Source organism: Phyllobates terribilis, unplaced genomic scaffold (assembly GCF_046119375.1).
Source record: "Phyllobates terribilis strain yellow unplaced genomic scaffold, ASM4611937v1 Scaffold_13__5_contigs__length_258822181, whole genome shotgun sequence".
Lineage (NCBI taxonomy): Eukaryota > Metazoa > Chordata > Amphibia > Anura > Dendrobatidae > Phyllobates > Phyllobates terribilis.
Genome location: NW_027362773.1, coordinates 25,509,488 through 25,523,140, shown reverse-complemented (window position 1 = coordinate 25,523,140; position 13,653 = coordinate 25,509,488). Strand labels below are relative to the sequence as shown.

The following is a 13,653-nucleotide window of genomic DNA, read 5'->3' as shown; positions in this document are numbered from 1 at the left end:
CAAATAGGCAGCTGGTGGTTGGGGGCAGCCCGTTCCTGCCTGCTGTACCTGGCTGGACACAAATATAGTGCGAAGCCCCACTTCAATTTTTTTTAATTATTTCATGAAATTCATGAAATAATTAAGAAAAAAAGGGCTTCCCTATATTGTTGTGTCCGGCCAGGTACAAATAGGCAGCTGGTGGATGGGGGCAGCCCGTTCCTGCCTGCTGTACCTGGCTGGACACAAATATAGTGCGAAGCCCCACTTCAATTTTTTTAAATTATTTCAGGAAATTCATGAAATAATTTAAAGAAAATTGACGTGGGGCTTCGCCCTGTTTTTGTGTCCAGCCAGGTACAACTAGGCAGCTGGGGGCTGGAATCCGCAGCGCAGGGAGGCCCAAGCTTTCTGGGCCACCCCCGCTGCAAATTGCAGTCCGCAGCCACCCCGGAAAATGGCGCGTTCATAGAAGCGCCATCTTCTGGCGCTGTACCCAACTCATCCAGGGCCCTGATGCGGTGGCTCACTGGGTAATAAAGGGGTTAGGGCCAGCTTGGCATTATCAGCTGGCCCTAAGCCCGAAATTCATGGGGTCACGCCAATATTAGACATGACCACCATGAATTTCTAGTAAAGTATTTAAAAAAAACACAACACCCAGAAAAAAGTCCTTTAATTGAAATAAACACACAATCCTTTATTGTTCTAAATTAAACCATACTTACCATCACGCCCATTCCAGCTGAAGCCAACGATCTCCTGAAATAAAAGAAAAATAATAAAGCAACATCATCCTTACCTTTCCATGGTTCCCATGACAGCTTCAGGTCTGCTACATCGAGATGACAGGCTGGACCGCAGCAGAACGCTGCCATCCAGCCTGTCATCCCGCAGACACTGAGAAGCGCAGGCTTGCTTGCGCTCAACAGTGTCTCTCTGTGAGGGCATCCAGATGAGCCGAGTTAATGTCCAATGAACTCGGCTCACCTCATGCACGTCACTGACAGCGTGGGAAAATTCTCCTGCACTCAGCGCTTCAGCGTGGGAGAATTCTCACACTGAAGCGCTGAGTGCAGGAGAATTCTCCCACACTGTCAGTGACGTGCAGGAGGTGAGCTGAGTTCATTGGACATGAGCTCACCTTATGCACGTCACTGACAGCGTGGGAAAATTCTCCTGCACTCACCGCTTCAGCGTGGGAGAATTCTCACGCTGAAGCGCTGAGTGCAGGAGAATTCTCCCACGCTGTCAGTGACGTGAAGGAGGTGAGCTGAGTTCATTGGACATGAGCTCACCTTATGCACGTCACTGACAGCGTGGGAGAATTCTCCTGCACTCACCGCTTCAGCGTGAAAATTTTCCCACGCTGTCAGTGACGTACATGAGGTGAGCCGAGTTCATTGGACATGAACTCGGCTCATCTGGATGTCGTCACAGAGAGACGCTGAGCAGCGCAAGCAAGCCTGCGCTTCTCAGTGTCTGCGGGATGAGAGGCTGGATGGCAGCGTTCTGCTGCGGTCCAGCCTGTCATCTCGATGTAGCAGAGCTGAAGCTGTCGTGGGAACCATGGAAAGGTAAGGATGAGGTTGCTTTATTATTTTTCTTTTATTGCAGGAGATCGTTGGCTTCAGCTGGAATGGGCGTGACGGTAAGTATGGTTTAATTTAGAACAATAAAGGATTGTGTCTTTATTTCAATTAAAGGACTTTATTCTGGGTGTTTGTGTTTTTTTTAACTTTGACTATGGGGTTAGTAATGGGGGTGTCTTATAGACGCCTCTCCATTACTAACCTGGGCTTGATGTCAGCTGGCATTATAAGCTGACATCAACCCCAACCCTATTACCCCCTGCCACCGCACAAGGGCAGCGTGGAAGAGCGAGGCTAAGTGCCAGAATTGGCGCATCCTATGAATGCGCCATTTCTGGGGCGGCTGACGGCTGGTGTTTCTAGCCTGGGAGGGGGCCAATATTCATGGCTCCCTTCCTGGGCTATTAATATCAGCCCCTAGCTGTCTGCCTAGCCTTTGCTAGCTATTAAATTAGGGGGGACCCCACGTCATTTTTTTTGGGGGGTCCCCCATTTTAATAGCTAGTAAAGGCTATGTATTCAGCTGGGGGCTGATATTAGTAGCCTGGGAAGCTCCGTGGGTATTACCCCCTTCCCAGGTCTCAAACATCTGCCCCAGCCGTCTGCTTAACCTCCGCTAGAGCCTAAAATTAAGGGGAACCCCACGCCAATTTTTTTAATAATAAATCCTTTATTTTAATACTAAATGACAAGTACAGTAACCAACACTATCACTGTACTTCATATATATGTGACTGACATGTTTCTATCTATCTAATCTATGTGTGAAGCTCTATTCTGTCTGTTATAAATTGTCGGGTACCGCTGCTGAATTGCCGGCCGGCTTTTTTAAAGAGACGGTGCATGAAAACACTATTATTTTTTTTGATAAATCCTTTACGCTAAATGACAAGTACAGTAAGCAGCACTTTCACTGTACTTCGTATATATGTGGCTGACATGTTTATATCTATCTAATCTATGTGTGAAGCTCTATTCTTTCGGTTCTAAATTGTCGGGTACCGGTGTATGCCGCTGATGAATTGCCGGCTTTTCATGTTTCACTGTTGGCACTGTTCCCATCGATTTGGGCAATCACTGTAATGCCACAACCACCATGGCTGTGGCATTACAGTGAGTGGCAGACAATCCCTGCATGATTGGTGCTCTAAATAGCGCCAGACATGCAGGACACGCTTTTGGTGCACGAACAGTTATCGAACATAACCTCGAACAGCCGAATTTTTTGCAAATCGTTCGGGTTCGTCGAACAACTCGAACACCGCCCAAAACAGCTCGAATTTGAGATTGGCGAACAGTTCTAGTCGAACACCGCTCATCTCTAGTCCCAACCCCATTTAGAAGGCAAGAAATCCCACTTATTAAACCTGACAGGGCACACCTGTGAAGTGAAAACCATTTCCAGTAACTACCTCTTGAAGCTCATCAGGAGAATGCCAAGAGTGTGCAAAGCAGTCATCAAAGCAAAAAGTGGCTACTTTGAAGAACCTAGAATATAAGACATATTTTCAGTTGTTTCACACTTTTTTGTTAAGTATATAATTCCACATGTGTTAATTCATAGTTTTGATGCCTTCAGTGTGAATGTACAATTTTCTTAGTGATGAAAATACAGAAAAATGTTTAAATGAGAAGGTGTGTCCAAACTTTTGGTCTGTACTGTGTGTGTGTATATATATATTGTAAGGCAGCGCTAGTCATCATACTGGGGGTTACTCGCTTCGCTGCGTCAATCAATGCACACGTGCAATGTCTTTACGCTTTTCTCACAATGTTGCAGTTTATTACATCATAAGCCACAGTTCACCGGGTCCAACTCCGTGGCACGCCGACACACATATCTACAGTATTCATGAGACAAGTGGCACACAGGCCCACTTGCTCCAGGTTACAGCCTACGGCAAGGTAATAAATTATCAATGTCCATGTAACAAAGTGTATTACCTTTGCCGGGTTTAGTTGCTGCAGTCCATTTAATCTGCCACCACTGTGGCTTTGTGGCTTCCCAGGTGGGGGTCTCCAGCCCTCGTACCTTCGAAGGCTACTGGTATGTTTTCACTCACATCCAGTCTGCGCCTTTCAGGACTCTTGTATGCCAAGCCGGCTCTCCCTCAAAGGTCACTGGCATCCACGCACAGGATCCAGGATCGACCTTTCAGGCTGCCAGGCTTCACTCTCGGCCTCACTAGGCCTCACACGAACGGTGTCCCACACACATGGGGAACAGGCCTCATGCCTCTCACAGAACACACCGCACACCTGTCTCAAATTAAGCAGGGTTTATATATGCATCCCGTGCAGACACACACACATACTGACAGGACCTTGCTGATGTCACAGTCATGTGATCAGACAGACATTCTGTGCGTGCAGGACCTGTGCTATGTCACAGTCATGTGACCAGTCACCTGAGTGAATAGGTTCTGTGTGCTGTCCCAGTCATGTGTACCGACCTTTACTGTGCATACAGGACCTGTGTGAGGTCACAGTCATGTGACCAGTCACCTGAGGGGGAAGGTTTATGGTCAGGTAAAACACATCCTAGACCATTACCGTAATGCCAGCAAGTCGTTGCATTACAATATATATATATATATATATATATATATATATAATATATATATATATATATTATATATATATATATATATATATATATATATATATATATATATATATATATACACACACACACACATACACCTCGTATGCATTTTAATCAATTAAATAAAAGTTAAGTCTTATAGCTTGTTAGAGAGGGATTCAATATGGGGTTCTCCCCTTTTTGTCTAATTTGCATATATCCCTGCCAAGTCATTTTTTCCCCTTTGTTTGTTTTTCATGATTGTTCCGTGTTTTGCTAAATGCACCATGTAACTGTAACTAAAGGCTGCTTATATACTGTTATTACTGCAATCAGAACAAATATTCTGTGGAAATAAAAAAATTATAATTAAAAAATTAAAAGCACAACTTACATCTGAGCATTATCACCATGAACAAAAGATGGCTTCTGAATTGTCTTCTAAAGACAATATAAAATGTGCTTTCACTGATCAGGAGTAGGGCAGCCCGGTGGCTCAGTGGTTAGCACTGCAGCCTTGCATCCCTGGGGTCCTGGGTTCAAATCCCACCAAGGACAACATCTGCAAGGAGTTTGTATGTTCTCCCCATGATTGTGTGGGTTTCCTCCAGGTTCTCCAGTTTCCTCCCACATCACAAAGACATACTGATAGGAAATCTAAATTGTTAGCCCCCATGGGGACATAAAGCATGGGGAATTAATGGCACTAAAAAAAAGTGAGTAAGATAAATAAATAATTAGGGTAATACTCTGCCTGCCATGATGCTCAATAGTGTTTCCAATGCCTGCTATCACCCTGTAGCTAAGGCTGCATGACTATATTTTCGGTCCGAGTGCCATCCGTAGAAAAAAACAGATCACTGTTATTCAATTGATCTGTGCCGATGACTTTTTTTTTACATGGACTGAATGTCCATTGAAAAAAAAATTGCAGCATGCACTTCTCTCTTCTGTATTTCAGCTATTCAAGTCTGCAACACCTGGCAAAAATTATGGAATCACCGGGCTCGGAGGATGTTCATTCAGTTGTTTAATGTTGTTGAAAAAAAGCAGATCACAGACATGGCACAAAACTAAAGTCATTTCAAATAGCAACTTTAGGGCTTTAAGAAACACTAAAAGAAATCAAGATTAAAAATGTGGTACTCAGTAAGGGTAATTTTTTGCAGACCAAACAGAGGGAAAAAATTATGGAATCACTCAATTCTGAGGAAGAAATTATGGAATCATGAAAAACAAACACATAAAAGAACACTCCAATACATCACTAGTATTTTGTTGCACCACCTCTGGCTTTAATAACAGCTTGCAGTCTCTGAGGCATGGACTTAATGAGTGACAAACAGTACTCTTCATCAATCTGGCTCCAACTTTCTCTGATTGCTGTTGTCAGATCAGCTTTGCAGGTTGGAGCCTTGTCATGGACCATTTTCTTCAACTTCCACCAAAGATTTTCAATTGGATTGAGATCCGGACTATTTGCAGGCCATGACATTGACCTTATGTGTCTTCTTTCAAGGAATGTTTTCACAGTTTTTGCTCTAACGTAGGATGCATTATCATTTTGAAAAATGATGTCCTCATCCCCAAACATCCTTTCAATTGATGGGAAAAGAAAACTGTCCAAAATATCAATGTAAACTTGGGCATTTATTGAAGATGTAATGACAGCCATCTCCCCAGTGCCTTTACCTGACATGCAGCCCCATATCATCAATGACTGTGGAAATTTGCATGTTCTCTTCATGCGGTCATCTTTATAAATCTCATTGGAACGGCATCAAACAAAACTTCCAGCATCATGACCTTGCACAATGCAAATTTGCGATTCATCACTGAATATGACTTTCATTGAGTCATCCACAGTCCACGATTGCTTTTCCTTAGCCCATTGTAACCTTGTTTTTTTCTGTTTAGGTGTTAATGATGGCTTATGTTTAGCTTTTCTGTATGTAAATCCCATTTCCTTTAGGCGGTTTCTTACAGTTCGGTCACAGACATTGATTCCAGTTTCCTCCCATTCGTTCCTCATTTGTTTTGCTGTGCATTTCCTGTTTTGGAGACATCTTGCTTTAAGTTTCCGGTCTTGACGCTTTGATGTCTTCCTTGGTCTACCAGTATGTTTGCCTTTAGCAACCTTCCCATGTTGTTGTATTTGGTCCAGATTTTAGACACAGCTGACTGTGAACAACCAACATCTATTGCAACATTGCGTGATGATTTACCTTCTTTTAAGAGTTTGATAATCCTCTCCTTTATTTCAATTGACATCTCTCGTGCTGGAGCCATGATTCATGTCAGTCTACTTGGTGCAACAGCTCTCCAAGGTGTGATCACTCCTTTTTAGATGCAGACTAATGAGTAGATCTAATTTGATGCAGGTGTTAGTTTTGGAAATGAAAATTTACAGGGTGATTCCATAATTTTTTCTTCAGAATTGAGTGATTCCATAATTTTTTCCCTCTGCTTGGCCTGCAAAAAAATACCTTTACTGAGTACCATATTTTTAATCTTGATTTATTTTAGTGTTTCTTAAAGCCCTAAAGTTGCCATTTGAAATTACCGTATTTTTCGGACCATAAGACGCACTTTTTTCCTTTTGGAGGCGCGGGGAACAGGAGGCAGCAGCCGCCTTCTGCAGCCTACACTGTCCCCACTGCTAAAGAAAATGAATATTCACTGCTCCCCATGCCCCAGGAGCATGGGGAGCACTGAATATTCATGCTCCTTAATAGCGGTATACAGTGTAGCAGAGCTGCGACTGCTGCTGCCGGCTATCTCCTGTGCCCGCTGTTAAAGGGCATGAATATTCAACCTCTCTCCACGCTCATGGGCGTGGGGAGGGGGTGAATATTCATGCCCTTTAATGAGCGGGCACAGGAGATAGCAGGCAGCAGCAGCAGCCGCAGTGCGGCTCCCCTGTGTGCTGGCTATGAAGGAGAGTGAAGTCACTGCTCCCCGGCGTGGGGAGTAGTGACTTCCGGCAGCTGATCTCTCCTTGTGAGCCGTGCATGGCAGTGACGTCATGCGCTGCTCACATGGAGAGATCAGTGCAGGCAGACCGGACGCAGCGCTGGAGGAGAGAAGAAAGGTGAGTAGGAGTGTTAATTTTTTTTTAATGTGCAGCCTGATGGGGATTAGGGGTGCCATGCATACCAGGACAGGGATTAGGGGTGCCATGCATACCAGGATAGGGATTAGGGGTGCCTGCATACCAGGATAGGGATTAGGGGTGCCATGCATACCAGGATAGGGATGAGGGGTGCCATGCATGCCAGGACAGGGATTAGGGGTGCCATGCATGCCAGGACAGGGATTAGGGGTGCCATGCATACCAGGACAGGGATGAGGGGTGCCATGCATACCAGGACAGGGATGAGGGGTGGCATGCATACCAGGACAGGGATGAGGGGTGCCATGCATACCAGGACAGGGACGAGGGGTGCCATGCATACCAGGATAAGGATGATGGGTGCCATGCATATCAGGATAGGTATGAGGGGTGCCATGCATACCAGGATAAGGATGAGGGGTGCCATGCATACCAGGATGGAGGGATGCCAGGCATATCAGGATGGGGACCACATATAAAAGGAAGGGGGGCGGCATATATACCAGGATGGGGGATATTGTCAGAATTGGGGGACATTACCCCTATACCAGTGTCAGCAGAAGACCCCCTCCCCCTTAAAAGTGCATCATGACCACAGTTTTTGCTTACATTTTTATTTTTTTATTTTCCTCCTCTAAAGCCTAGGTGCGTCTTATGGTCCGGTGCGTCTATAGTCCGAAAAATACGGTACTTTAGTTTTGTGCCATGTCTGTGATCTGCTTTTTTTCAACAACATTAAACAACTGAATGAACATCCTCCGAGCCCGGTGATTCCATAATTTTTGCCAGGGGTTGTATGAGTCCAGAAAAAAAATTGGATCCCAAACAGATCAACAGTGTAACGTCCAATTTGTACAGACACATTGTAATTAGTAACAAATGAAACTGTTTTTAACCTTGTACATATTATTCAATTCATTGCCATATTGATGCCACACAGATGACAATACAGATGAAATATCGTTTTTTCTGGATGAAAATCAGCTATTTTTTTATATGCCAGTATGATCTTGGCCTTTGGGTAGATTTACAAAAGTGTATAAAAAAAAAATCTGTTAGCGTTTCATCTAGAAAAGTGGGACGATTTTTTTCTCACTTATCATCTATGTGCAATCCGTTTTTTACAGCAGGAGATATTAATAATTTACAGGACCATTTACAGTTTCCTATGTTACAGAATTGTAATTTATCTGTAAAAATTGGTGATTATACTGCGTCTCCATGCGGAATCCAATTTATTTTGCGCACCCATAGACTTTTTATGGGTGAGTCTCATCCGATTTACGGAAGAAACTTGTCCCGGCTGCTATTTATTTCACACGCAGATTCAGTCAGTGAAAAAAAAATCGCTCATCTGCACTGCGCCATTGTATAACATCGGTCCGGGTGCTGTTTGTTTTATTTTACAGACCGCACTCGGACCGAAAATATGGTCGTGTGAACAATCCCTTAGAGAGGGGGAGATGAGCTCATAAAGGAAAACATTAGTGAAATAGGAGTAGATTGCAATATATGTAGTTAAGATACCAAAATGTATTCTGTCCGATAATTCACACCAAAGAGATTATTATTACTTATTGCTCGGCTCCGTCAACCGGCCAAATGACCTCTGTAATATGCAAATTCCTGACTTTTCAATATTGCTAAATTTACTCACAAATGAGTGACTTTAGTTAAAAAGTGAGCTGTCTGAATGCCTGTAACTGTTCCCATGAACTGCTCGGAGACCACAAATACTTCCTGGCTGATTAAATATTTATCAAGATGACCTTCCCCATTGGTATCTCCTCTGTTTGCAATAAGGGTTAAAGATACTTACAATCTGCCCCTCCAAGTTGCTCATTTGTAAATCGAACCAAGGAATTGATTTCTCATGACCGCTCCTGGGACACGGGAGCAGCCATGGGGCATGCAAGGCATGTATACATCCAATTAGCAAATGGATATGATTCATGTATCTTGAGAGCGCAGATAGGAGTTGACCATTGTACATTTCGAAATAAGAAAAAAACTCCATAATTAAAGTAAAATCTATAATCTACCAAGTCGTCTGATAATAAGAAGACCGCACTTTACACCGAGATTTCCTGAAGCTTAGAAATAAATCCAGGTTACTTGCGGTTATCGTTATCTGTATCTACTCTCCGTTACAACTACTTTATACAGATCGATGGTGGGTTGTAAATGGGAACCAAAAGGGACAAACGACATCTCCCAGAAAAGAAGAGAAGGACTACAATCATGGGCAGGATTATATGGTAGACACACAGGGCCTGTGAGATACCCAGACAGTGAGCGGGTTCACTTTATTGCTCTTATCTTTCTTCTTCTGAGATCCTCTCAGCTGATTTATGGCTATAAAGTTTAACTCCTTTCATCTGAGAGAAACTTAAAAGGTGCAAGAATTACTCTTTTGTTACAATGGGCTCAATGACATTTACTCCACAGAGGCTATAAAAAATTATCGGTGAAAAATTTTCAATTAAAAATTTCTTTTTTTCATCAAAACACATACATTTAAATATAATGAAAGGTTCATAACATCCTTTAAAGGGGTTATCCATGATAGGATAATAGTAGGAAATGTGATAAGATTGCAAAAATAGCCAACACTCACCTTTTCAATCTTCTATAGGTTCTACAGCGATGACCCAATGGTCTCTATGGGACTTTGTTTTCTTCCTTGCAGGAATGACTCCATTATATAAATAATAACAATATTTTTGTATTTATATAGCACCAACATATTCTGCAGCACTTTACAATTAAGTAGGGACATATACAGACAGTACAAACAATACAATGTATCATATTTCAACAGTTACAGGAGGAGTGAGGGCCCTGATCGCAAGTTTACAATCTATATGGAAATGGGGGGCACACAATAGGAAGAACATGGTCATCAGTCAGTATCTGTCTAAGAGCAGTTACCATGAGGTATTTGGTGCATGGAGGATGTGGAAACAGATGAATACGCAGAGGCAGATTAAGATTAACATTTAGGAGGGAACAGGGGAGAGTTAGGTTGGTGAGTTGAGGTGATAGGCTTGTCTAAACAGATGTGTTTTTAAAGGACGTTTGAAGACATGGGGGCTAGATATCAGTCGGATCGCTTGGTGCAGTGCATTCCAGAAAACTGGAGCCGCACGAGAGAAGTCTTGGAGACGGAGATGTGAGGTTCGGATTAAGGAGGATATTAGTCTTAGATCAGTTGCAGAACGGAGGGCACTGGAGGGGCGATATACAGAAATGAGGGATGTGATATAGAGCGGTGCCGAACTGTGGAGAGCTTTGTGGATGAGAGAGATGAGTTTGTATTGTATTCTGTAGTGAATGGGTAACCAGTGCAATGACTGGTAAAGGGTAGAGGCGTTGGTGATGCAGCCTGATAGAAATACGACCCTAGCTGCTGCATTCAGAATGGATTGGAGAGGAGACAGTTTGTTTAGAGGGAGACAGATCAGAAGAGAGTTGCAGTAGTCCAGACTAGAGTGAATGAGAGCGACAGTAAGAGTGTTTGCCGTATCAAAGGTGAGAAAAGGTTGGATTCTGGAGATGTTTTTAAGGTGCAGATGACATGAGCGAGTGAGTGATTGAATATGGGGAATTATAGGAAAGTTGTGTGTCAAATATGACTCAAAGACAGCGAGCTTGCCGCTTGGGAGTTATGGTGGCACCACCGAAGGAAATTAAAAAAAGTCAGGTATTGGTAGGTTAGTAGAGGGAGGAAAAATAAGGAGTTCAGTTTTGGAGAGATTCAGTGTCAGATAGAGGGAGCACATGATGTTAGAGACAGCGGACAGACAATCACTGGTATTTTGTATTAGGGTAGGGGTGATGTAAGGAGAAGAAGTGTATAATTGGGTGTCATCAGCATAGAGATGATACTGTAAACCAAATCTCCAAATTTGCTGATGGTTTGCCCAATAGGGGCAGTATACAAGGAGAATTGGAGGGGGCCTAGGAATGATCCTTGTGGAACCCCGATAGTAAGGGGAAGATTAGAGGATGAAGAGCTGGCAAAAGATACCGTGAAGGAGCGGTCAGAGAGATAGGAGGAGAACGAGGAGAGAGCGGTGTTCTTGAGGCCTATAGAGCGGAGCATAGTGAGGAGGAGCTGGTGATCCACAGTGTCAAATGCGGCAGAGAGATCCAGGAGAATCAGTAGGGAGTAGTGACCATTAGATTTAGCTGTGAGTAGATCATTAGAGACTTTAGTGAGGGCAGTTTCAGTAGAAAACTGCCCTCATATGGCAAATGACTGTTGCAGTCAATCACTGGCCTCAGCTCTAATGCCCATGTATGTGCAGCGAAAGACTGCTGAATCCAGTTATTAGCTTCAGCCATCATGCACATGGTTGGGAACCAAGGTTAATCAAGGTCAGACTGAGGTCATATATTTTGAACCTAATAGGTTAGCAAGAAAAGGATTAAAGAGGTTGTCCATTACTTATACCAGTAATTATGGCCATGGCACTACTAGTGAGAACCAGTATTTTTGTGTTTCCAATAAAAAAATTAATATTTTTTTCCCATTGTTTTTGAAGTGTGGGATCATATGGTCTGTCGGCCTCACACCAGTGGCTATGTTTAGTTGCCTAGATTTTCTCAAGGTTAGCAGTAACACAATTGTGGTCCAATAAGATTTTGTTTTTGTTTTTTATGTATTTTTGAAGTCAATGCCAAGAATGAATCATACACTGAAGATGCCTGTAAATAAAAGACGAAGGGCCCAATTAATTAGGATTGGAGTTATGCACACCAGTCTTAATGATGGGGCGATTTGAATTGCGATGTCCCGAATTCATTAAGAGGCACACCCCAATCAAAATATTTGATGCATCTTATTAGTGGTGTGCGCCTCCTTGCAACTTGCCAGAAATTTTGCTCCATACAATGCCTGTCAGCATTTTCAGTTGACAGGCGGATGCGCTTATCAGTTATAATTCCACCAGTGGCACTAAAAACCCGCTCTGATAAAACGCTAGCGGCAGGGCAGGCCAGGACCTCAAAGGCATAGAGAGCCAGTTCATTGCACGTATCCAGCTTGGATACCCAATAATTATAAGGCACAGAGGAATCACTGAGTACGTTGGTACAGTCGGGAAGATACTCCCTCAGCATCTTCCCAAACTTTGTACTCCTTGTGATAGTACCCCGCGCCTCAGGGCCTGTCGGATGGGAGGGTCTGAGAAAACTCTCCCAGAACTTTAACAGTGTTCCCCTGCCTCTGCTGGATTGAAGTTGTGTCTCTCTTGCCTGTACTCCTTGGTTGTCCAATGAAGTGTGCCATCTGCCGCCAGCGTTTTCAGATGGGAATTTTTTTAATAGTTCCGCAACAAGGGCCTTCTGGTACAGCCCCATTTTTGTAGACCTGTCTGCCTCAGGAATAAGAGATACAGTATAAAGTTCTCCTTGTAGCATGGGTCTAGAAGTGTCACCAACCTGTAATGACTGTCACCCAAAATGTTGAGAATGTGAGGGTCATGGGAAAAGAAGCGCAACATAAACTCAGCCATGCGTGCCATACTGCTAACAGGCAAAACTTCAGTGTCCTCAACAAGAGGATGACTGACCATGCTCTCCTCCTCCTCCTCCTCCTCATCTCTGTCCTCTGGCCATCCACGCTGAACAGATGGTATGACAGCTGTGCAGGTAGTACCATCTATAGCGCATGAAAATAGCTCCTGTCCTTCCTCCTCCTCTTCCTCATTGTCACCCAATCCACGTTGGGATGAGATGAGGCTGGGCTGTGTGTAATCACCCTGTATGGTTCCTTGCTCCATCTCATCGTGCTCTGCCTGCAATGCATCCTCTTTTATTGTGTCCTCAAAGTTTTGGAGGATGGTACATATGTTTGACATCCATGTCCACTCCTGAGGTCTCATGTGTGGAGTCTGAACTGAATACCGATGGCCTTGTTGATGCTGGTACTCAACAACTGCCCTCTTCTGCTCACAAATCCTTCCCAAAATCTGCAGTGTAGAGTTCCAACGCGTGGGGACATCACACACCAGTCTGTGAGCTGGAAGCTGCAAACGCTGCTGAAACACGGCAAGGGCGGCGGAAGCTATAGATGACTTTCTAAAATGGGCACACAGGAGGCGTACTTTAGCAAGCAGATCCGGCAGCTCCGGGTAGGATTTGAGAAACCGCTGAACCACGAGGTTAAGCACATGGGCCAGTCATAGTACGTGTGTGAGCTCGCCTCGCCTCAGAGCCGCCACCAGGTTCCGATCATTGTCACACACGACCATGCCTGGCTGTAGGTTCAGCAGTTTGAGCCACAGATCTGCCTGCTCTTTCAGAGCTGTCCAAAACTCTTCAGCATTGTGCGATTTGTCACCTATGGATATTAGCTTCAGCACAGCCTGTTGCTGCTTGGC

General features: G+C 43.9%; 1 protein-coding gene across 1 annotated transcript in view; it reads right to left on the bottom strand.

Annotated features, from left to right (window-relative positions):
• Positions 1-9,204, bottom strand: part of SYT7 (synaptotagmin 7) — a 752,204-nt gene extending 743,000 nt beyond the window's left edge. The window contains exon 1 of the mRNA XM_073657964.1: positions 9,087-9,204. The gene's annotated coding sequence lies outside the window, so the exon portion shown is untranslated. The remainder of the gene's footprint in view (positions 1-9,086) is intronic.
• Positions 9,205-13,653: the final 4,449 nt, after the last annotated feature.